The following is a 23797-nucleotide window of genomic DNA, read 5'->3' as shown; positions in this document are numbered from 1 at the left end:
ATAAACATTAAAAAAAAACAGAACTAAGAAAAACAGATTTCTTTTCCTGTGGTGGGAAAGCTGGGATGCTGTGAGTTCTGAATCTATGGGCAGCCACGCCTTCATGTGTAAAGAAGGCGGCTGAGGAAAACACAGCGAAAAGAGAGAGAAAGATAGGTAGTGCCTGTGATGTTCAGTCCTGGATTCCTATGTTCTCAGAAGTCCTTGGGGCACCTGGGTGGCACAGTCGGTTAAGCGTCCGACATCAGCCAGGTCACGATCTCGTGGTCCGTGAGTTCGAGCCCCGCGTCAGGCTCTAGGCTGATGGCTCGGAGCCTGTTTCCGATTCTGTGTCTCCCTCTCTCTCTGCCCCTCCCCCGTTCATGCTCTGTCTCTCTCTCTGTCCCAAAAATAAATAAAAAACGTTGAAAAAAAAAAAAAAGAAGTCCTACCTTTAATTTGGCTGCTAGATAAACATTTCCACTTTTGAGTCAAGCTAGTTTAAGTTAGTTTGTCGTTATTTGTGATCAAAAAGTTTTGAGCAATATTCTTTGTGTGTGATGATGACTGATTGGAGCATGCCACAGTTTGGTCAGAAAAAATAGATACAAACCCCAAACACGTGCTATACTCACCTTTCCGATACCTTATCATCTGGGAGCCACACAGTTGCTCCATCCGCCGTGGCAGCAATTACCTGTGTATCCCAGTTACCATCTTTCCATCTATATCCACATTTAGTTCAAAGAAAAACTCAAATCAAACTCACACAATGATTTCCCTGTCCCGGCTTCTGTACATGGTATACAAAATAGAAAGTACAGAACTCCCCCCTCCCCTCCCCCACAAAAACCATTTACCTCTGTTGTGCAATCTTTTGTAAGTAAGTCTGACCATTCTGTTAATCACCTCTTAAGCGTAGTTAAAATAGCATGATCACTAATGTTCCCAAACAGGTGGTCTGATGCAACACTCCAGATTGTCTGACAATCACTGAGACACTCTTGGGTTCCCTGGACAATGAACTATCCAAGGCTTTGGGCAGTCGGTGCGAAGAATGAAACCAAACTCCGCTTTCTATGTGATTGGTAGGGCTTCCTCCGCCCGCACCAGGAACTACACCTTGGAAGCCTCGAGCTCTTTGAGCCCCAGGCAGCTGGCTCTCCCAGAGAGCACTTATGAACAACCAGCACCAAACCTCTGCTTGCCCACCACCCAAGCGGACTCCAGATCCTCACAATGGTGAGACTGCTCTCATAGTCACCCTTTCGGGAGAGCAAGTACAGAGGGGCAGTGTTTCTTTTCTGCAACATATACCCGTGGGGGGTCCTGCAGAGCTTTGACCGCACCAGGCTCTCTCAGAGATAATAAAAGACAGACTGCCATGTGGCCTTTCTTTCTGATGAGCATGCTTCGTAAGTTTTGAAAATCTGTTCCTTCACAGTGTGTGACCTTGTGGAATTCACCTCAAGCCTTGTTGCGATACAAGCGGGAACCAGGAGAAGACCCACCTTGCTCTACGTTTCATAGAGTGAGGTGGCATACCCTTGACAGACGTCAGTAGTGCTTCTTCTTAAGCACTCATTCTCTCTGAATTGCATGCAGAGAATGAACATTGGCTGAGCTGATTTTTATGCCCAAACTAGAGCAGAGAAAGCTCAAGGACTATGTCATAGCTAAACTGTGAAAATATGGTTTGAACTAAAGAGAAACGCTCACATCTGCCATCTCTTGGCAATACTGAGCATCAGCTCTGATGAATTCAATTCAGCAACTATACATCTCTGCTTTGCCATGCAGTCCCACGCACTTCACAGGATTAGAAAATGAGTCACATTCTCTAGCTGTAAACAGACCTCTGTGTGATCACAGATATTACATTCTTGCAGCAGCTGGCTTGTCTTATGGCTTGAACTTTTTTCACATCAGAAAGACTACTGCCTGGCCTTTTGCAGATGAACAGCTCTTTATGTGGGGTAAAAATACAAACCTACCAGTTCAGTAGTTACCTAACATTCCTCAGAGAGGAACCAAATGGACGCTGGTTGGACACAATGGAAAGTCTGGATCTGGGGAGCTGAACCAACCAGAGGCACTGTATTGTGTTCAGAGTACTAAACTTAGGAGAAACCTGACATTGAATATGAGCCAAGTCTACACAGAGGATACCTAAAGTCCAGATTCCTTTAAGTCACTCAATCTTCAAAGCCAAAGGTGAGCCTGAAACCAGAAAAAGCTTTGCTTTTTCACAAAGCAAAAGGGGTCAGCAGAACTCATGCTCAGTGGGGACGGTAGGTGGGAGTTAGGGCATAGGGGGCGGGGGGAGCAGAGAGATGAGGTCCAAGGCATACACTGCAAATAGAATGGCTTTTATTTCCCAGGGGACTTAGGGGTATGTGAGTCAGACCAGTTTAAAAGTTCAGGGCAAGGGCAGAGCAGTAAATGAAAACAATTATCATTCATGGATTTATAGTGTACCTGAATTATTAAATTTTCTTGAGGCTAATTCCAATACTGTTGAAAACACAAAGAGGTGCTTTCTGGTTGGTTTCATCACCTTGAAAAGTACGGAAGCTACAGCACAAAGCGTTTCAAAAAAGTCTTTCTGGCAACATAAATGAAAGCTGTAAAGCAAATACCTTTGCTGAATGGCAAGATGAGAGAGTTATTTCTGAATTGGAACCTAGAAGCTAAAGGGGAACACTTCAGACTTTGAAATGATAAAGCAATTTTCTGATAAAAGTTTTTACAAAGCATTTTCCAGTAAAGTGACCTTCCGTGTCTCTGGTCAAAGCCCAATTACTCATTTTCTTGCTCTTGCTGTGAAATGTTTTGAACTGATGTCAGCTTATGGGCTCCCACTTGGGGCAAAAATTTTCAACTTCTGTTTTTAAAATATGTCTCACATATTTTATCCGACATTTATTCTTCCTCCTGGTGTCCATCATCTAATCTTCTATTAACATTAAAAGTAAAGTTAGTAAGTTAAAAAAAAATCTGCAGTAGCTAAAATTAATGCAAATCATGGCTAAAGAAAAAAATATCCAATTATGAAAGAAAATAGAACTACAATGACACTCAATTGAACAAATTGCTATTTGCAGTTGTATCCAGCAAATATGTATTGGCACTCACACTGTGCCAGGCACTGGTCAAAGCCCAGGAGATCAGCAGCAGACAAAGTATGGAGGCAGACAGAGTAGAAGAGGTAGGAATTAACAATACATATACAATAACAGTAAACAGTACGTAATAATATATGTAATCGCGTAAAGTATCTATATCACATTAGCACATAGTAGTGGTAAATGGAGTGAAAGGAAAAATAAAGAAAGCTAAGGACGATGGCAAGTGATGGAAATGTCATTTTAGGTACAGGTTCTCTGGAAAGCAAACCTAGAACCAGTATCCTATAAATGTTAAGGTCTAGAGATCTAGAGGCAAACAGACTTGGATTTTGAATTGCAACTTGACAGTTCATTAGCATTGTGTTCCTAGGCAGGTGGGTTGTCTTCCTCAATTTCAGTGCCCTAATCTGTGAAGTGGGGATAAGGGAACCTTCTTCAAAGAACTAGTCTGAGTGCTTAGCCCAATACTTGGCATGCAGCAGTGCTCCATAAATGTTCATCCTTACTGTCTGGGGTGTGTGTGTGTGTGTGTGTGTGTGTGTGTGTGTGTGTGTGTAAAGCATTCATGCTGTATGTATCTGTGCTAATTTAAGGAAGCTTCTTCAGCTATCATGGCACCATGGTTACATCTGTGGCTTTAACAGATTAGAAGCACAGTGCCTGGATCTCTCTTATATCCCTCTGCATTTCTCCAGTTGTCAGTAGACCCACACTGTTTCTGATTAACTTATTTTCCTTGGGGTGCTCCGAAGTCATTTTTACTGACTGTCCCTACTTTAACAAAAGGAAATGTATAATTGTTGAACTGCCAGAGGGTATAGTTACTGTTGTATTTTCCTATATCATTTCCAAAAGGTGAACATTTCCTACCAGCTTTTGAATCTGTCTTCCAACTGGGTAATGCTATATCCATCTTACGCCCAGTGGAGGTGATTATGATAAGGTATGAAAGAAACAAACTGGCTTACATGTAAAAAGACAGCTCCATACTTCCAGACTGGATTCTTAGCAACATTGCCACAGATAATAGATGTGACCTTTCTAAACTGAGGAAGGTTTTTTCTTTTTTTCTGCTTTCATAGACAAGAACGTCTGATAATGATGGCACATTATGGCCTGTACTCTGACTGACTTCCCTGGCACCTCAGCACATCACCCAGAAATTTTTTTTATTTTTATTTCCTTATTACTCAGCTTGACTGCATACTCCTCAAATCCCTTCCCACACAACCTGGTTATTCAGGTTACTTGGGGGATCAGCCAGAAAACTACTTTACCAGAGGAGTTTATGAGACAGACAGGTGACTGGGAACAAATCGTAACTGGTGGCAGACCCAGAGCTAAATACCAAGGCCTCTGACTCCTGGACCCCTGTATCCATTCACTTACCCTCAGCTTCCCTGCCCTGAGTGAATATGCCAAGATTCCCGCAAGATTAACAAGCAGGAATATATTAACAGAGAAGGAGTTGATTTTTTGCCCTGAGTATGAATTTTTCTACAAACCAGCCACAAATGCCATCAACACGGGCCATGTATAACCATAATATTATTTAAATTTATTCTACTTTCATAAAAATGTGTAGTAATACAAAACACTAGTCTTAATGTTTTGATCAATTTAACAGATAATGAGATTATGTGTCCTGAATAATAGCACCAAAGACTACAACACATCCTATGAAAACCGGAGCTCTAGCAAAGAAATTGGAATGTGTCACTACATTTTAGGTAGTTGTATCATTCCAGAATCAGTCATGTATGGGATGAGGTTTCATATAGAATCCATCTGGTGCTTGAATTCACGATGGCTTTTTCTTTTATGTTAACTCACATGTGTGCATAAGTTGTTATATATCTGTTTCTATCAAGAGAACCCTTTATGAATTCCTGGTAATCATTTCAAAAGGGTAAACATATACAGGAGGCATCAGTCATCACAAATAAAAGCAAACAAGGAATTTAAACTCCTTGTGCCTCCACACACATACAGTTACTGACAAAATTCTTTAAGTTAAATATTGCTTGAAAACTATAAGTTAACATTGTCATTTTTCTTTATTTGGAAACAAGGAGTGGCCTTTATGCAACAGCATACTTAACTAAGCATTTCCCTGGACCCTGTACTTCAGGTGACCCCACATCACACAAACACAAACAAACACTAAACGTATTAAAGAGCACCTGGGTGCCACTGTCCCTGGGAACTGTTCAGTGCTGCTACAGCACAACCGGGGGCTCGAAACACCTGTTCTAATGATTGACACCATCCAGGCCTCTGAGACACAATTATCTACGTCTCTTGCCCTGCGTCCTGGCTGCTGTCATGAGGACCGTGCAGGTTTAAGGGCTGTGCCACTGCAGATGCTGGCGATGAACGTGACTTCAGAGAAGAGAGTATGAGCAAGGCAAGTTTAAGCAGGAGAAAAGACAGATCAGTCTACTACTCAGATTCTTCCTCTCGAACAGCACGAACGCAAGAGGGTCTTACATTACGGAGAACAGAGCATCCCCTTCTAGGAATGTATCGTAAAGCAAAAATTTAGAGTCTTATTAAAAAAAAATAGATGCAAGGATGTTTTTTAAATCAGAATATTTATTATAAAAAGATTATTATTTTCTTCAAAAAAAATGTCCCTAAACATTGTAAAGCTCCTAAAGAATTCCTTCAACTTGATGACAAATGTAATGAATTAGCTGGTCTGAGAACCCTCAGTGGTCACAAAACATAATGCAGTACATTCGCAAAAACTTATTATGACTGCGTTGCCTTTTATGACCTCAAATCAAATTGACCTGCTCGGTATGATTTAGGGTATAGCTAGGGGAAATGTTTGTCTTGCTAAATTTAGGAACAATAAAAAGGACAGGATAAATCTGAATCCAAGCCTGGTCGGGCAAGACCACTATTTACACAACAGAGGCCCCAGTTCATGTACATTACTTCTCACTCATTTCCTCTTTCTTTGGGGGCTGATATCTCTGGGTTCCAGATTTCCAAGGCAATGTAGCCAATTTTAAAGTCCAATAAATATTTTAAAATACAGCCTTAAGGAAAAATGGAAAGAGAAAACCCCAGGACAGAATTTCAGGCAGTTTTAAAGCAGGACTACAACTCTAGTTCCGCGATCTTTGCTGCCTTTGGAATAATGGATTTGTCATTACCGAGAGCAAGGGGAAGCTACAAAGGCAATTAAGATCTCATTTTGAAAAGATCCACTTAAGCTTCTCATTACATTGTTAAATAAAATTAGAGATATGATAGTATTCCTATTTTTAAATTTAGATACCACAGCGTACAAAATTAGAAGTTAGTATACAGTTTCTGCCAGGGTTAATATTTACTCCTTAAATTCATCTGCCTATTGCTGTGGAATGTGAATTTTAGGTCATAAATGTGGATTGAAAACCAAAGTGAGGTAAAGCAGTTTAGACTTTAGAAGGACACTGTATTACAGTACACTGTTCTTTCAGAAAGACTAAGAAAAAAAAAAGCTTTGTATTAGTCAGTAGTGTTCAGTGTGCTATTTATAAGGGGAAGTCAATTATGTATACATATATAATTAATTAGAAAAACATCTGAAGCGGGATGCCTGGCTGGCTCAGTCGGTTGAGTGCCCAACTCTTGATTTTGGCTTAGGTCATGATCTCATCATTCATGGGTTTGAGCACTGCATCCTGCTTGGGATTCTCTCTCTCTCTCTCTCTCAACCTCTCTCTCTCTCTCTCTGTGTTTGCCACTCCCCTCCTTGTGTTCTCTCTCTCTCTCCCTTTCTCTCTCTCTCAAAATAAATATGCATTAAAAAAAATTTTAATCTGAAGTAATGCTAAATTGTTTACAGTGGTTATCTCTGGTAAGGGAATGGGGTAAAAAGCAGCTAACTTGAGTTTTTGCAAGAAGTATACGTTCATGTGTTAAGTATGTGACTTGAAAGTGAGAAACGCTTTTGTAAGAGAGCGGGTGTTGCATATTGTTTGCTCCTGTTTCCCACACTTACATAGCATGTATCTCGTGCCTGGCTTTTCAGATTGTGGTGGATAGCAGGGTGCCAGAGTGCTCTCTAAGACGCGGAAGAAACATGGTGGATTTTCTCCATGGTCACTTATTTAAAGCCTTATTTTCTTTTATGTTAAAGCAAAACTTAAAACCTAAAGTAAATAGGATACAAAACTTGCTCAAATTATTCCTGTAAAACACAAAGCCTCAGTCGATGTCGTACTTGCCACGCACCACTGAGGGGCTCCGATTTGTGGGGAAATGAGAGGTGCAAAGTGAAGCTTGGAGAGGTTTAACGACTTGCCCAAGTCATAAGCTACTCATATCCATTTGTTTAAATATACAAATAAACTTTTTTACCAAGGCATGATTGACATATAACATTAGTTTCAGGTGTACAACAGAATGATTCAAAGCTCTTATATATTGCAAAATGATCACCACAATATGTCTAGTTAACAAAAAAAAGTTTTTTTTAAGAGAGAGAATGCAAATGGGGAGGGAGGGGCAGAGGAGGGGCAGAGAGAGAGAGAGAGAGAGAATCCCTAGCAGGCTCTACACTCAGCACAAAGCTGACACAGGGCTCAATCCCACAACCATGAAATTATGACCTGAGCTGAAATCAAGAGCCAGATGCTCAACTGACTGAGGCACCCAGGTGCCCCAACAAAAGAAACTTTTTAAAGAAAAAATGACTTTATTTGTTCATCCTTACTTAACTGCTTTTTTTTCTTTCTTCTTTTCTTTATTGTAATCATGCACACATATTTTTGCATACATGTAACTGAATGTAATTTGTTCGTTATATTTTTAGACAAGAGGTGAAAATGGTTAATTGCAAAAAGTGTGCGAGAGTTATACCAGCAAGTGTTGTCATACTCGGGATGGCAGTGGAATGTGCAGAAATACGAAGACATCATAGGTAAGTGATTTTTTTAAATAGTAAATATTAGAAAACAATAACTTTAAGGTTCAAATAACCTTCAAAGGTTGTTTAGGGAATATTTATTTGGATGAGCATTTGTAGTTTTGGGACCTTTAAATTCCTGATGTTTTTTCCAGTCTTAATCCCTACTCATATCCCTTGTTAAAGAAAAATCATTCCGACACTTGTTAAAAATGGCAAGGAAGGCTTTGTGCAAGACTATTACAATAGGGAGAGAAGTCGAGTTGAACTCTGAATATAGCAAAGGCAGACAGCAATAGAAAATTACTCAGAAATCAAGGGTGGGGAATTCTTGTTAAAGCAGGCTTACCAGGATTCCTGCTAAAGGGAGGCCAAATATTTAATGCCAAGGACAAGGGATGAGGAGTTTGATCAAATATCAAGGGGAGGGATTCTCACTAAACTGATTTAGTAGGATGCTTGCTAAAGGCAGGCCAAGGAGGAAGCCTTGTCAAGAAGCAGGCTCAGGAATCCGACCACAGTTTGGTCAAGGAGGGGTCTTTGTCACTTTGGGTTCTGTTTTCTATTTTGTTTTACTCTCTTCTTCCAACCAATAGCATCTGCCCCCACGAATTTGTTCTGGCTAAATGCCAAAACCAGTCTTCGGTGGCAAGAGTGAAAACGGTAAGATATGACCAATTTTAAAATAGTTTTGTGGATTTTGGAAGCTTTTCGACAGTTAAAACACACAAAAATCGTTCTCTGACTTCTAAAGTATTTGTAGGAAAACAAAAAGCACACTTCGCATCAAGTGGTTAAACAGGCTTTTTTGAAATGATTGTCCTTACACATTTGTCAGGAAATTATACAAGTTTTGGCCTTACCCCAACCACTTCCTCCCTAAACAGAAGGCATGAAATAAATGATGCTTCTGCTAAAGATGCATCCCTCCTCTCCCAACTTTAAAAACAAATTCCCAGGGGCCAAAGAAAACATTTTATTTTGAAAGTGTACTTCATTTTTCAAAGTTGTTGTTATTTCCTGCATCACACAGTATGAGGTTTCATGTGGTAGCTCATGTAGCCTTTACAGCTAAACATAAGGTCCACGAACAAAACAATCATGGCCCATAGAAAGCCTGGAGGCTTAACATCATGGCGTCTACTGCTTCACTTAGATGGGCTGATACTGATTTTCTAATATATCAGGGGACGTCTACATAGGAGTCTCCATGATTTAAATATCTTGGGGAGCTGTTCTTCATAGGAACCGAGTGGAAAAGAGTAAATTCGTGTAAAGTTTATCTTTAAAAAGACTTAGTGTTAAAACTCTGATTGCCAATTTGCACCATATTTATGTTTAGTTTTTGAAGGGTTCAGTTCTCTCTTTATGCACCTTGGCTTCTGGCCGTAAGGCGGATACCCATTTTTTTTTCCCTTGGAAGAGAGGTTGGGATTTGAGGCTGGGCCAAGAAAAGCCAAAGAGGCTAGGAAGCACTTACAGATGGAGATAATTAGCATATTAAAAATAGGCCAGCCAAATTTTGTGTGTGTGTGTGTGTGTGTGTGTGTGTTTTAATCAGGAAGTGGAGGGGTAAATGCTCTCTCTGGCAAGACTATAGAAGCTGTGTGGACGGAGGAAATGTGATTCACACTCTGGTATGAGAATGGTATTTTACTTGAACCAGGTTTCAAAAGACTGGAGCAGGAGTTCCTTTTACTGGAAACCATGGAGTTGGCGGGCTTTGTAGGGGCCTCCCTTGAAATTCTGCTCCAAGGCCACTGTTTTGAATTTTGTTTGAAAGTCTTAGAATGGGAGACGCTTGGTTTCGGAAGACACAGGACAAACATCATGAGCTCTATTGCTTTCTAATGCGGTAGCGGAAATGGTATTTCTGATACCACCTCCCATTGAAAGGGGATTAGAGAAGAAGGCAGTAGGTGGGAACCATGGCCCGAGAACAAAACTGTTTGGGCTTCCAGGGGCTGTTTTGCCAATCCTAAAGCAAAGGGCCGAGGCTGATCTGGATTCAGGCTCTATCAATGGGGTATGCTTAATTGCCAGATAATTCACTGTGGTTTCCTGAAGTTCTGATTCACAGAGTCAGCCCTTCAAATCATATGTTCCACCCATTCTCTGAAGTCTACTGTTATTCAAAACAGACTTAAGGGGTGTCTGTCCTGGAACAGGGCTTCTCAGTGGGTGCTATGGGCACCGAGGACTGAATACAGAACTATCCATTTGCGCCGAGAGACTTGTAACAATGACACAGAATTAGCAGTCCCTCGATTCTCATGGCCACCTCAAAGTGTAGTTAGCCATCTCCTACCGACTCTACTTACCATGGATTTTACAAACAGGGCATGTTCACAATCACTGTTTTCTAAAGCTTCTTTTTTCTTCTTCAGGTAATAGAATACTGCAAAAACATGTAGAAAGAGATTATGGAATTTCCGTAAAAAAACTAAAAAAATAGAAGGGAATATTTTCAGTCTGAGTAATTTCATTGATGACCTACTTAGAGGAAAGAGACCAGAGCGGCCTCTTGCCCACTTCAACGCCCCTGGCTCTGTAGTTGCATAAGTAGCTGGTCCTCCCGTTGTCAAGATTCGGTCTTGGGTTTGCTTCATTGGTGAACAAAAGCAGAATAGGGAAGAGGGCCAGCAAGGCACTGCTTATTTTTAATATGCCTCATTTGACTTTACAAATGATGTACGTGTTTCTAAATTTTCATAAAATTGAAAACTCTAATTTAAAAATAAGAAATAACAACAGCCAAAATTGTGGATACATATTGTCCTGCATGAAGAGCTCTGGCCATTTAAGGAGGATACATTCTTTTTATTTTTTTTCTTTAAATTGAGAGAGAAAGAGCAAGTGCATGCAGGGGACGGGCAGAGGAGAGAGGGAAAGAGAATCTTAAGCAGGCTTCACACTCAGTACGGATCCTGATGCAGGGCTTGATCTCACAACTCTGGGATTGTGACCTGAGCTGAAATCAAGAGTCAGATGCTCAACCGACTGAGTCAGCCAGGCGCCTGGGGAATATACATTCTTACTTCATTAGGTGATCCTATGGCAAAAGGATAGAAGCAGTGTCTTCAAATGTAAACTAGTCTGCCTGCTAATTGTCTTATAGTCTCAGGGTTTGGAAGAAGCAATTTACAAAGGAAAGAAAGATTGGCTGGTTCTATAAACTATTGAAAAGGTGTGAAATGTGGAACTTGGTTTTGCTTGCATCTGAAGTGCATTTAATTTTTCGTTTTTCATTTGAATATTGACCTGGTATAGTGTGTGTAGAAATACATGTTATACGCTTAAAATTACTTCAACTTGACCTTGGTTAAAATTTTTTTAAAAGCATAGATCTTAAAATCCCAATGATAGTTAATGAGAAAGCTTGAATGGGAAATGGGAGAATTCCAAGTATCGAGCTGGTCACGACACTGGAGTCAGGATGGAGGAATGGATAATATTTTATTACCAGTTACCATAGTTATAAGCAACATCAAAAGCACTAGTGGGAGGGCCTAAGACCCAGTTTCATTAAAATTTATTTAACCTATGTATCCTGTCATCCTGCAACAAGTTTCTAACTAGCTTGTTTGACTAAGAAGAATGCAGGGAAAGACTCCATGACGACACCCTGGTGACTTCGGGGTGTCTTTGTAGGGGAAGGCTGAACCTCAGCTTATCTGAGTCTAGAGGGAGCACCTTGTGACCCTCCTGTGACAGGAGAGGGTGGGGGTCTGTGGGGAGTTGCTGTGAGGCCACCTCCTGCTCACCCCCCCTTGGCTCCCCTGGGAGACTCTCATGGCATAGGGAAATTTTCTCTAGACTCCCCTCTCTGAGGCCTGAACACATATAATAAAATGATTTTGCCACAAATCAGCTTTTGAAAACACCATAGAAATTCTCTTTCTTCCTCATGTCTGCTTGACTAAACAGATTTTGAATTGAATATATTTTGGACAGTAGGAGGAAGCAGTCGAAGGGATAGAAACATTGCATATTAATGAGTTTTCTTGCTGCGAAGTGTGGCAGATGAGAAAGAGTAACAAAAACTGCAAGTCAGTTAACCCAAAACTATTTGAATAAAATATTAAGTATGGGAACTTTTTAAACTTTTATCATCATTAATCTATATTTGTTAAATTTATTATTTTTTTCCCTCCGAAGTAGAACTTAAACCATGGGCTAAGAAACACACAGTGCCCTGGCTTAATGCAGGAAAACATTGTAAAGATTTCTCCAACTGTCTACAATTTCCCTGACAGCTGCTCATCAAAGCGATAAAATATTTGTATCCATTCATCAAGCAGGCAACTTAACCACCCTGCTTTGAGATATGTATATCTCATTTAAAAAGTAAGGTTATTACTGGGTGGCTCAGTCAGTTAAGCATCGAACTTTGGCTCAAGTCATGATGTCACGGCTCGAGAGTTATTTATTTTTTTTAATGGTTATTTATTTTTGAAGGAGAAAGACAGCAAGCAGAGGAGGGGCAGAAGAGAGAGGGGCAGAGAGAGAGCCGAAGCAGGCTCCAGACTCTGAGCTGTCAACACAGAGCCTGATGTGGGGCTCAAACCCACAGACTACGAGGTCATGACCTGAGCTGAAGTGGGATGGTTAACTGACTGAGCCACTAGCGCGCCCCACAGCTAGAGAGTTTGAGCCCCTTGTTGGGCTCTGTGCCGCCAGCATGGAGCCTGCGTTGGATTATCTGTCTCCCTGTCTCTCTGCCTCTCCCCCACTCATTCTCTCTCTCTCTCTCTCTCTCTCTCTCTCTCTCTCTCTCTCTCAAAAATAAATAAATGTTTTAAAAACATTTTTTTAAAAGTAAAATTATTACTATTTCAAAGGGCTTCCAAACCGTAATAGATCTTATTTTTCTTTATAAGAAATTCTGCTTTAACCCCGCGAAATAAAGCATAACTGACGTGATGATAGAACCAGGTAGCATTCAGAAAGGTTGATGAGCTGTGTACTTGCCTTCACCTCTGGGAGGGGCTCTGTTCTTGAATCCTCTTGAGGTATGTGGTGTATCTTCTTCTTTCCATCCATCTATCCATCCATCCATCAAGCCCACAATGTAGGTCCTGAGGGATCAAATATTCTTCCAAATGCTGTTTTTTCTTTCTCCACCAGTTACTAGGGAGCAAAAATATCAATAGTATGCAAATTGAGATCCTGATTCTACCTGGAATGAAGAGATGTGTAGTCTTCCCATGAGCCAAAAAAATTCTAGTGCTACATGGCTATGAGAAGGGAATATACTGAGGATTCCAATGTCAATGGAGACTTAGAAATGACAGTCCAAAGCAGCTGTCATGTCAAGAAGTATTTTTTAAACCTCTCCATGTGCTCAGCAGTGAACCAATAAGAAAGGAAGACAAAATGGGAAACATCAACCAAGAGAAGCAGAACTTTTAAGAAATCCTATTGAGCTAATATTTTATAATTTAACCACGCCCTTTCCCATCTTACAGCTTTAGTCTTAAGGTAGGTTGGAAGGGGAAATCAATTCTGTGTGCAACAAGGACACAGTTTTCTGGATTACTATTTGCAAGTCATTTAAACTTCCTGTACATACAGATCATTAAGAAGTCCCTGGCCTTGAAGGAAAAACCTATGTAAATGAAAGTGCCATTGACCAAAAAGGAAAGAAAGAAAGAAAGAAAGAAAGAAAGAAAGAAAGAAAGAAAGAAAAGAAGAAAAGAAGGAAGAAAGAGAGAAGGAAGGAAAGAAGGAAGGAAGGAGGAAGAAAGGAAGGAAGGAAGGAAGGAAGGAAGGAAGGAAGGAAGGAAAGAAGGAAGGAAGGAGGAAGAAAGGAAGGAAGGAAGGAGAGAAGGAAGGAAGGAAGGAAGGAAGGAAGGAAGGAAGGAAGGAAGGAAGGAAAGAAGGAAAAAGAAAGAAAGGAAAGAAAGAGAAGAAGAGGAAGAAGTAACTAAGAGCCTGGGAATACAGGAGTTGGATAAATCTGGGATTAATAAAATGAGTCAGGATTATAAATATAATAGTTAATACCTAACCTGGGGCGCCTGGGTGGCTCAGTCGGTTAAGTGTCCGACTTCAGCTCAGGTCATGATCTCACTGTGTGTGGGTTGGAGCCCTGCGTCGGGCTCTGTGCTGACAGCTCACGGCCTGGAGCCTGCTTCGGATTCTGTTTCTCCCTTTCTCTGCCCTCCCCCACTCATGCTGTGTCTCTCTCTCTGTCTCTGTCTCTCTCTCTCTCTTAAAAATAAATAAATATTTTAAAAACATTTTTAAATACCTAGCAAATGCTTCCTTATCGCTAGCATTTTGGCACTAAACATGCCATGCTTATTATCTCATTTAATGGACGGTGGTATCACTATCCTCCTTATTCAGAGAAGTAATCATCTCAGGCCTGCACAAATATATATTGCAGTGGATATAGAAGTTGAAGCTCATTTCCCTGCCTCCAGAGCCAGTAGTCTGGTGTTCATACCTCTGCAGGCGTTTATAAGCTAGAGCCTTAAGTCTGCCAAAGTGATGGTCCGATTTACATTGTTGGAAGGATCCACAGTGATTGCTGTTAGACACAGCTAACTACGGGTATTTCACTTTCAACAAGTAGCCGGATACCTCGAGTGAATTGTGAGGTGTTGACCTGTCTCTGGCAGTCCTTGTGCCACTACCCTAGCTCTTGAGTGCTCACAGGCGCTAGAGGGCAATATCCTTGGGATGTTCCCTCTAAAGGAAGAGAATGAAAATGCCAGTGTTGTCACTGTGGGGAGTGAACATATCATCCTGAGAAGAGAGCTAATAGCTCTCAGGGCAGTGCCGGAGACAATGAAAGAAAGCCTGAGAGAATAAAAGGAGGAAAGAAATGATACAAAAGCCATGACAGGAAGTGTTAGCGCCCTGGCAAAAAAGAAATTCATGCAAAGGAAGTAAAACTTGAAGAACCTCCGGAAGATAGGAAGAGAAAATGCAGAAGTCAAGAATGTCTTCTACGTTCTGCCCCACTTCTACAGGTGAGTATTATCAGCCATAAACACACCGCGTGTGGAGTGAGATCGTGCAGCACTGCATCCTTGTATATCTAGCAGAGCAGTTTATCCTCTGCCCTTGAATGAAATGGAAATATGTGGTCACTACAGTTACTGTTAGTTACTAAATAGTCTCGCTTCGGTTAAAATGTTCCATCATGCGTCATGCGGTAATCAAGATTCAGAACACGATTAAAAGCTGAAGCCTCCCTCCACCCCTGGAGTATGGTCAGTCAGCTCCTCCTCTCATCCAGTTCTATCCTTCCTCCCCACTTGCTTGTCCAAGCATGGAGTGGATGTTGGAGCTGGAGAGCAGGGGAGAGTCAAGGGGAACAAGAGTCCTCTGACCAGGCATGTGGTAGCAGCACCATCTGGACTCGGTTGCTGCTTAAAGCTGATTCTGTTGAGGAACACATTTATGGGTTATTTTGAAAACCCACTCATTTGCTAGGAATCAGCCACCTGAAGTTCTCTGGATCTGGGTCTTTCCGTGCTGACTGGCTTCTTATGCTTTCCTTAGCCCCTAGCAATCCGGCAATACCCACCTCTAATTTCTCTCTGCAGCCCTTCTGGAAAGAACCTAGGATGCCTCCGGGGTCAAACTTTCTCACCAATGGCCCACAGCACACCCACAAGAAGTACACACCTGTTGTTAGCCCCAGTGAACTCGAGGAGGCTGATGGCTCCTACTACACCACTTCTTCCGCTTGTCTGTTGCAGCCAATCTCACCCAGGAGACTTCTCTGGAGAGTTATATGCCTACTATGTCTTTCAACCGTGGGGAACACCTGTCAGATTCTCCTGCTGGTCTGATTAAAGACGTGGCGTAAGGTGAGGGGCAGGCATCCCTCAGAACCTGCCCTTGTAGAGGACATAGACTCTCAGTAAAGCTCTCCTAAGATACTCTCCTAACAAGTTATATGTCAGCGGCCAACAGACACATGAAAAGATGCTCAACATCATTCATCATCAGGGAAAAACAAATCAAAACTACAATGAGATATCACCTCACACCTGTCAGAATGGCTAAAGTCAGAAACACAAGAAAGGAAAAGTGTTGGCAAGGGTGTGGAGAAAAAGGAATCTTTATGGTCCATGGGTGGGAATGCAAACTGGTATAGCCACTGTCAAAAACTGGCTCAGAAAGTTAAAAATGGAACTACCCTATGATCTAATAATCATGCAACTGGGGGTCTATCCAAAACATTCAAAAACACTGATTCAAAGGGATAAATGTTTACTTCTATGTTTATAAGAGCATTATTTACAATAGCCAAGATATGGAAGTAGCCCAAGTGTCCATTGATAAATGAATAGATAAAGATGTGGTACACACACACACACACACACACACACACACACACACACACAATGGAATATTACTCAGACATAAAAAAAATGAAATCTGGCTATTTGCAACAACCTGGATGGAGCTAGAGAGTATAATGCTAAGTGAAATAAGTCAGTCAGAGAAAGACAAATACCAAATGATTTCACTCATGTGTGAAATTTAAGAAACAAAACAAATGAGCAAAGGGAATAAAAAGAGAGAGAGAGAGGCAAACCAAGAAATAGATTCTTACCCATAGAGAACAAACTGATGGTTACCAAAGGGGAGGTGGGTTGGGCAGACAGGTAAAATAGGGGGTGGGAATTAAGGAGTGCACTTGTCATGATGAGCACAGGGTGATGTATGGAAGTGTCGAATCACTGTATTGTATACTGGAAACTAATATAACATTGTATGTTAACTTGGCTGGAATTAAAAAAAAACTTAATAAAAAAGAAGTTATATTTCAAACTCTTCTCTACATTTCTACATTCCTGATAAGAGTGAGGAGTATAAAAATTATCTGCTAGTTCTCAATCTCTTACTTTTCAATCCTGGCTCAGCACTTCAACTTGGAATAGGTAACTGTTGTTTTAAAATCAAAATTTCTATCCCACCATTCTGTTACAAGGTATTGCATATGTTGTATATTTAGTATATTCATGTTTTACATATAATCCAAGTCTTCTGAGCCTCACCAGATTGGGAGTATAAAATAAAGTTGCAGTCTATTTTTATGCGCAAAATATGATGGTAAGAGTTCCAACTGTTTTGGTGACTAGTAATTAGCACATCTCCAAGTGTCCCCAAGTTATTTTTGGGAGTTCCCCAAAAGGATGCCACACAAATGCCCACAAACCAGTCTGTAACTGCGTGGTGTCTGCTTTTTCCTTCCCTTCCTACTCTGGCTTATAATTTTCCACATTGTCTGCCTGCAGATTTGAGGAGTGTCAGATTATTGCTGGTTTCCAAGGGGAAGTGGGGGGAATGGCCTCCTCTCCAATTGTGTGTGGCCTTTGGTCTCCAGGACTCGAAATGGCTCTTATTCCCAGAAATTAACTTTTGACCATCTCCTACTTCCCATAAATCCTTTGCTTTTCTGACCTTGGGCATATTACCCAGTCTAAGGTTATAAAATAACTCTCCTCCTTAACTCTGCACCAGCCACAGACACTCCTTGCCCCAAATTCCTTCCTGCTCTTCCCTCATGCCTCAGTCCAAAACAGAAGCCTCCGTGCATGTTAATGCCTGGAAGGGAAGGGGAGGTGGAGATCTCACTGGTCCTTTATGGGCCAATGCTCTTTGCTGGTGGGGATGTCTGGTAGTATTTTTCTTATACTTTTCTAGTTCAAGGACCATTCAGAAAAAAAAGCTACATAGGTGACTGTGTATATAGCCTGCTACTAATGGAGGGAAACATGTAAATATGTGCAAGTGTAAGGGCAGAGAATATGTCCCGAAGAACCCACAAAAGACTAATAACAGTGGTTACCTCTAGGGTGGAGACTTGGTGAGTGGGAGTCAGAAGACTTACTTTTCACTCTATTTCATTTGGCACTTTGTGAATATTTTACATGCGCATGGTTTCCAAGGGGAAGTGGGGGGAAGTTTCTTTAATGAATATTTTTAATGTTTATTTTATGAGAGAGAGAGAGAGAGAGAGAGAGACAAAGGGCGAGTGGGGGAGGAGCAGAGAGGGAGACACAGAATACAAAGCAGGCTCCAGGCTCTGAGCTGTCAGCACAGAGCCCGATGTGGGGCTGGAACCCACGAACCGTGAGATCATGACCCAAGCTGAAGTTGGACGCTTAACCGACTGAGCCACCCAGGCACCCTTCAAAATGAAGTTTTAAAGAGTACTCAGCAAAAATATTTTCTTTCAAGTTCAAGCATTTTTTTTTAAATTAAGGCCAGAATATTTCTGATAGCTCCTTTGAAAAAGGATTTGCTGTGAAAATAAAAGATAAAAACCTTTCTCTTTTCTGTGTGTGATATTTTTCAGAGCAAAAACATTTTCTTGAAAACATTGCTCAAAGTTTTCCCTCTTTTCTAGCATTCTAAGAAAATAAAAATTTTTTCAGTAAGTCTCATGTCACAGGAATTTAGACAGCGAAAAATTGCAAACAGTGGCTGACTCATTTACTTGTCCTTGGTACTCTTTGTAATATGAATTCAACATCCCCTGCTGAATCCTGCCAATGTCCTTTTGAATGAACAAATATCAAAAGTTTCAAAACCAGAAGCAGAGTCTTAAACAATATTATCCCCTGCATTTTTAATTCAGAAGTTCTAAATCTATGTATAGCATATCTAGAATATGCTAATACTTCCAACGAATAAATGCATCCCTTGTTAATTTGCTTTCAGGCTCTGTCGATATGATAGCACAAAAAGTGTTTTATAAGTAAAAATGGAGACAATGATTGTTGTCTTAGGGACACTCAAGTATTTTCACTGACAGGGAAATGTAACTGGGTTTTCCCAGACCCATGTCGACTGGAAAGGGGTGGTGGGAGGGAGAGATAAGGACAGAAATTAGGGAAACAATATACACAATCAAAGTGAGTGGGTTATAGGGGTGCCTGGGTGGCTCAGTCGGTTCAGCATCTGACTTTGGCTCAGGTCATGATCTCACAGTTCTTGAGTTCGAGCCCCGTGTCGGGCTCTGTGCTGACAGCTCAGAGCCTGGAGCCTGCTTGAGATTCTGTGTCTCTGTCTCTCTCTGCCCCTCCCCCACTCATACTCTGTCTCTCTGTCTCTCAAAAGTGAATAAACGTTAAAAAAATTTCTTTTAAGTGTGTGGGTTATAATAAAACCAAGTAAAAAGAAATCCTCACAGGCAAAACTCACAGAAACCTCAGCCCTCCGAGCTCCTTCTCTGGTCACATCCTGAGGCTTAACAGGTTTTCTGGTGACTTCTCGCTTCCCACTGACCCTTCCTCCTCAACCGGGGAACACCTTCAAGTCTGTTCCACCTTACACACCCTACCCTGTCACAAACACACATATACACTACACTTCGGGAGAGACACACAGACGCACCTTTACCCACAGCTACATGTAGACACAGCTGGACAGACACAGACACACACGCATTGTCTGTCTCACATACACACGCAGGCACACCCCCCAGAGTTACGGCCTCATACGCACATACTCTGTCTCCAGGTGCTCTATTCTCCCTGGCTTCTCTTTTGCTTCATAGCCAAGCTTTTTGGAAACCGCTGCTCCAGTTTCTCCTCTCCCTTTCATTGCTCCTCCCTCTGCAGGCTGCTCCCTGCTCCACCACATCGTTAAATTGCTCTCTCTTAGGTCACTACTAATTTCCTAATGGCCCAACTCCACATGTACCTTTCATTCCTTTGCTTCCCTGACATGTCTACCAGCATCTGGCACTGTTTAATTATCCCTTGTTGGAACACATTTGTCCATTGAATTTCATGGAATTACTCTATCCTGGTTTTCTCTTATTTTTTTCAACAAGTTTACTATTGTCATTATTGTTACTTATTTAATGTAGGTTATATATCAGGAACGACGCAGCTTCTCTCACATTGCCTATTGGCAAGTAGGGAGGAAGGACAGTAAAATCAGCAATTACTGGAAAGGGTAATAAATACAGTAGTTTCTACCCTTATCCACAGGGGATAACTTCTAAGACCCCCAGAGAGTACCTGAAGCCACAGATAGTGCTGAACCCTATACATACTATGTTTTTTCATATACATACACAATCATGATGAAGTTTAATTGATAATTAGGTGCAGTAAGAGATTAACAATAAGTAATAATAAAATAGAACAGTTATAGCAATATACTGTAATAAAAGTTATGTGAATATGGTCTCTCTCTTTCAAGATAATCTGAATATCTTACTGTACTGTACTCACCCTTCTTGTGATGACGTGAGATGATAAAATGCCTACGTGATGAGATGCAGTGAAGTGAATGATGTAGGCACCGTGATGTAATGTTAGGCAGGCACTGGTCTTCTGACAAGAAGTCAGAAGGACGATCATGTACTTCTAGACTGTGTTGATTGTGGGTAACTGAGACTGTGGAAAGCAGAACCACGGACAAAAGAGGCAGGGCACACTACTGTACCATGAGAAGGTGCTAGAGCAGGACAGGGAGGCCATAGCAAGGACATGTAGCCCTTCTGCACTGTTGACAAAGACAGTTTCCCAGAGAAGCAATGTGTAAGCAAAAACCTCAAGTATGAGTAGGAGTCACCGTAGTGGAACAGTCTTCCAGACAGAGGGAACAGAGTATCCAGAGATCTGGAGGTGAGAGAGTGTCACTCATTTGAGAAACTGAAACAATTTCACTACAGGTAGAACACAGATTATTACATAACTATCATCATTGAGGGCTACTTGGTCCCAGGCCCAAGATTAAGTGCTTTTAGATACAATATCTCATTTGATACTGGTGTGATTCATAGTTATTAATTTTATTTTTACAGAAAATATGAAAAATAATAGCTAATGTATAAGTGCTTACTATCAGTTATTTTTATGAGTGCTTAATAATATCTCAATTCAGCGAATCTTCATAGCAACCTTAAATTGTGTGTATTAAATATAACCTTATGTATGTATTATATATAAACTTAAATTACATGTATACAAATATAATAGGTACTATTATTATCATCCCCATTTTACCAGATCACACTGCTTTCCGTGGGCAGAACCAAAGGCGAGCCCAGGCAATCCGTACCTTTGCAGGAGTTACGGGCTCTTATCATAGGCGAGGAGGATGAGACTGAAGGAGGGTGTGTTAGCAATGGAGCTTCGCGGTCAAGAGACAGGCAACACTGGGAGCTGAGGGAGGAAGGGGAAGGGCAAAGAAAAATGGGCAGAGAGCACTGGAGAGGATAGATGCACTGAGGGACTGTCATCTTGGGGAAAGATCCTCAAGGGACATTGGCTTCACTAAATCCATATTTTCCCCTCTAAAATAAGTTCTCATACTTGTTGCTTTATATTTGACTGGAGGCTAAAACCGATGGAAAAAATCTCAACCCCTCAATCCTGTGAACAACTCTATATGAAGGAAATAATAAATACATGAAAAGTTGTTCTCACTTCTAAGAAATACTATCCCTTTTGTTGACCTCGACAAGTTGATTCTCAAATTTATTTTCAAAACTGGAAAAGAAAATGTGTAAAAAATTAAAAGGAACATAAAAATTGAAAAGAAATGGAAATAGTATCCTTGACAGACCCATTAACATAATTGAATTTGGGGGGTGGTGGACGAGGAACCCATGATCTTTCCCTCTATAACCTAACTTTGAAAATAAGAATGGAACAATTTAATGAGCCCCTAATACATGCCAGCACAAAGCCACAAGCTTTACATGCATTACCTCCTTTAATCTTCAGTATAAGCTATATACAATTGTCTTCACTCTACAGATGAGGAAACCAAGGTATGACATAACTTATCTTGGTGGCATTATCAGGTAGGTTCAGGTGGCAGAATTGAATCCCAAATGGTTGAGTCCAAAGTGCTTGCTCTACTCCACTGCACTCCCTTTAGGAAGAATAAAACCTTGGGTATCCCAGGTTATCCTGCTCAACTCTCCCACTCACTCTGTTTTAGAGAGGTGGGATCAATGACTTCCTGCTACATGGTAATTTCTGACATCCTGGCCCGCTGTAGCATGGCCTGTAAGATCCTCGCTACTTTGTGAATCAGCCCAGGAACACTTCCCAATTCATCTGTCACCACTTTCAGTTTTTTCTCTTTGTCCCCTCCACCTTTACCTCACCCCTACAACCATATTCCCAAATAACATTTTCATGGAAAACTTTCATGATATTGTTTTAATTGTTTTTTAAATGTCAACTAATAGGAGTATTATCCCAATTTGGGAGATTACATACATGCACATAAAAAAAGACTGAAAGGATGTACATAAAATATTATCCATGAGCTATTTCAGGAAGATTCTATTACAGGTGGTTTTTATTTTCTTGTTTATGCTTTATATGTTCCCCTAATCATCATCAATAAAAAATGCATTTCAACAATAAAAATTGACCAAAATATTTACAATAGCTCTTATGGCAATGTACCTTTTTTAAATAGCATAGTTATCAAATTCTCTGCAATTTGCTCTAACATAGAAAATAAAGGAGGTAGTTGCATTCATAGCCATATTCTGAGGTTGGCTGCATTATAGGTACTGTGTATGTTAGTATTTAAGATGAAAATTGAAAACCGGATCCATTTTCATTGAGGTAGCAACAGCTTCTTTGGCAGGCAGCTTGTGCAGTGGTGGACTGGTCTGAAACCAGTCATTTCTCAGTACATTTTGGTCCTACAGGGCTGAAATCACAGCACATATCTTAATGCTTTATCTCCCAGCAGGGACTCTGGTAAGTCTGTCTCAGCTGGAAGTAGCTCTTTGCACATGTTTCAGAATCATAATGAAGATAATCTCTCTCCCGGAAAATAGACGCATCTAATGTAGAGGTCATAAGTACAAAAGGAAAAAAACAGTGTCATTGACCACCTTGACCCCAACCAATTGAATCCCTCTTACACTCATAACATCTTTTCTTCCTTCTTTGAATCTATTGCTCTCTGGTTCAAAGATTTGGGCCTCTTGATGCCATTAGAAGCAGTCTTAGAAACATGTAGTTTACATGCATCAAGGGTTTTAATGTCAATGAGCTCTATAAAATACCCTGTGAGAACCCAAATTTCCAAAATACATTAAAAGAGCAATGACTTTGTTTCTCTTTTTGAACTTAGTTTTAACGATGGGATTATCTTTTTCTGTCTCTGTCTCAGATTGTCCTGGACCTATATACCTCAGGGAGCTGCTCTCACAATTACTCTCATCTGCTGTCACTACCTCCCATAGTCTGCCATGAGCTCTTCAAGAGAGAGAATGTTAGGATCACAACATTTATTTTATTTTATTTTATTTTATTTTATTTTATTTTATTTTATTTTAGATCACAAAAAATGTTAAAGGGACCTTCGGATCCTCTATCCAACCTGATTTTATTATAAATGAGGAAACTGTAGCCCACATATTTTAAGGGACCTGCTCAGGGTTATAGAGATAATTAGCAGAAGAGAAGGGTGAAGACTGAAGTCTCCTGATTCCAAAGTGGGGGGTGCTTTCGTCATGCCACACGTTGTCTCAAATGAATCAGTAAATTCTGTGTCAGGCAGAGACTTTTCAAACAATACAAGGGCACCAAGGCAAACTTCCCTCTCAAGAAAGCCAAAGCCCTTTTGCCAGAGTTCTCTCTGAAGCTCAAGGTCTCGGTGACATTAATGGCAGCATTTGTGAAGGGGCTACTGAACGCCAAGTTATTACGTACATTATCTTCAACCTTCAAAGTTGCAAAACTCTCATTTTGCTGATGAGGAGACTACCTTATTGAGAGACTTACAGAATTTGCCTAAGATCATGTAGCTGAAACTAACAGAGCGA

The 23797-nt window shown here is 40.8% G+C and overlaps 1 long non-coding RNA gene across 3 annotated transcripts in view; it reads left to right on the top strand.

The window, feature by feature from the left end:
- LOC123384002 overlaps positions 1-23797 on the top strand; it is a 287319-nt gene that overhangs the window by 207202 nt on the left and 56320 nt on the right. For all 3 annotated transcript variants that reach the window (XR_006594474.1, XR_006594473.1, XR_006594475.1), the window contains exon 4: positions 7918-8025. This is a non-coding gene — a long non-coding RNA (uncharacterized LOC123384002). The remainder of the gene's footprint in view (positions 1-7917; positions 8026-23797) is intronic.

This window comes from Felis catus, chromosome A2 (assembly GCF_018350175.1).
Source record: "Felis catus isolate Fca126 chromosome A2, F.catus_Fca126_mat1.0, whole genome shotgun sequence".
Taxonomy (NCBI): Eukaryota; Metazoa; Chordata; class Mammalia; order Carnivora; family Felidae; genus Felis; species Felis catus.
The sequence above is the reverse complement of the archived record's forward strand: the minus strand, read 5'-3'. Positions and strand labels throughout refer to the sequence as shown.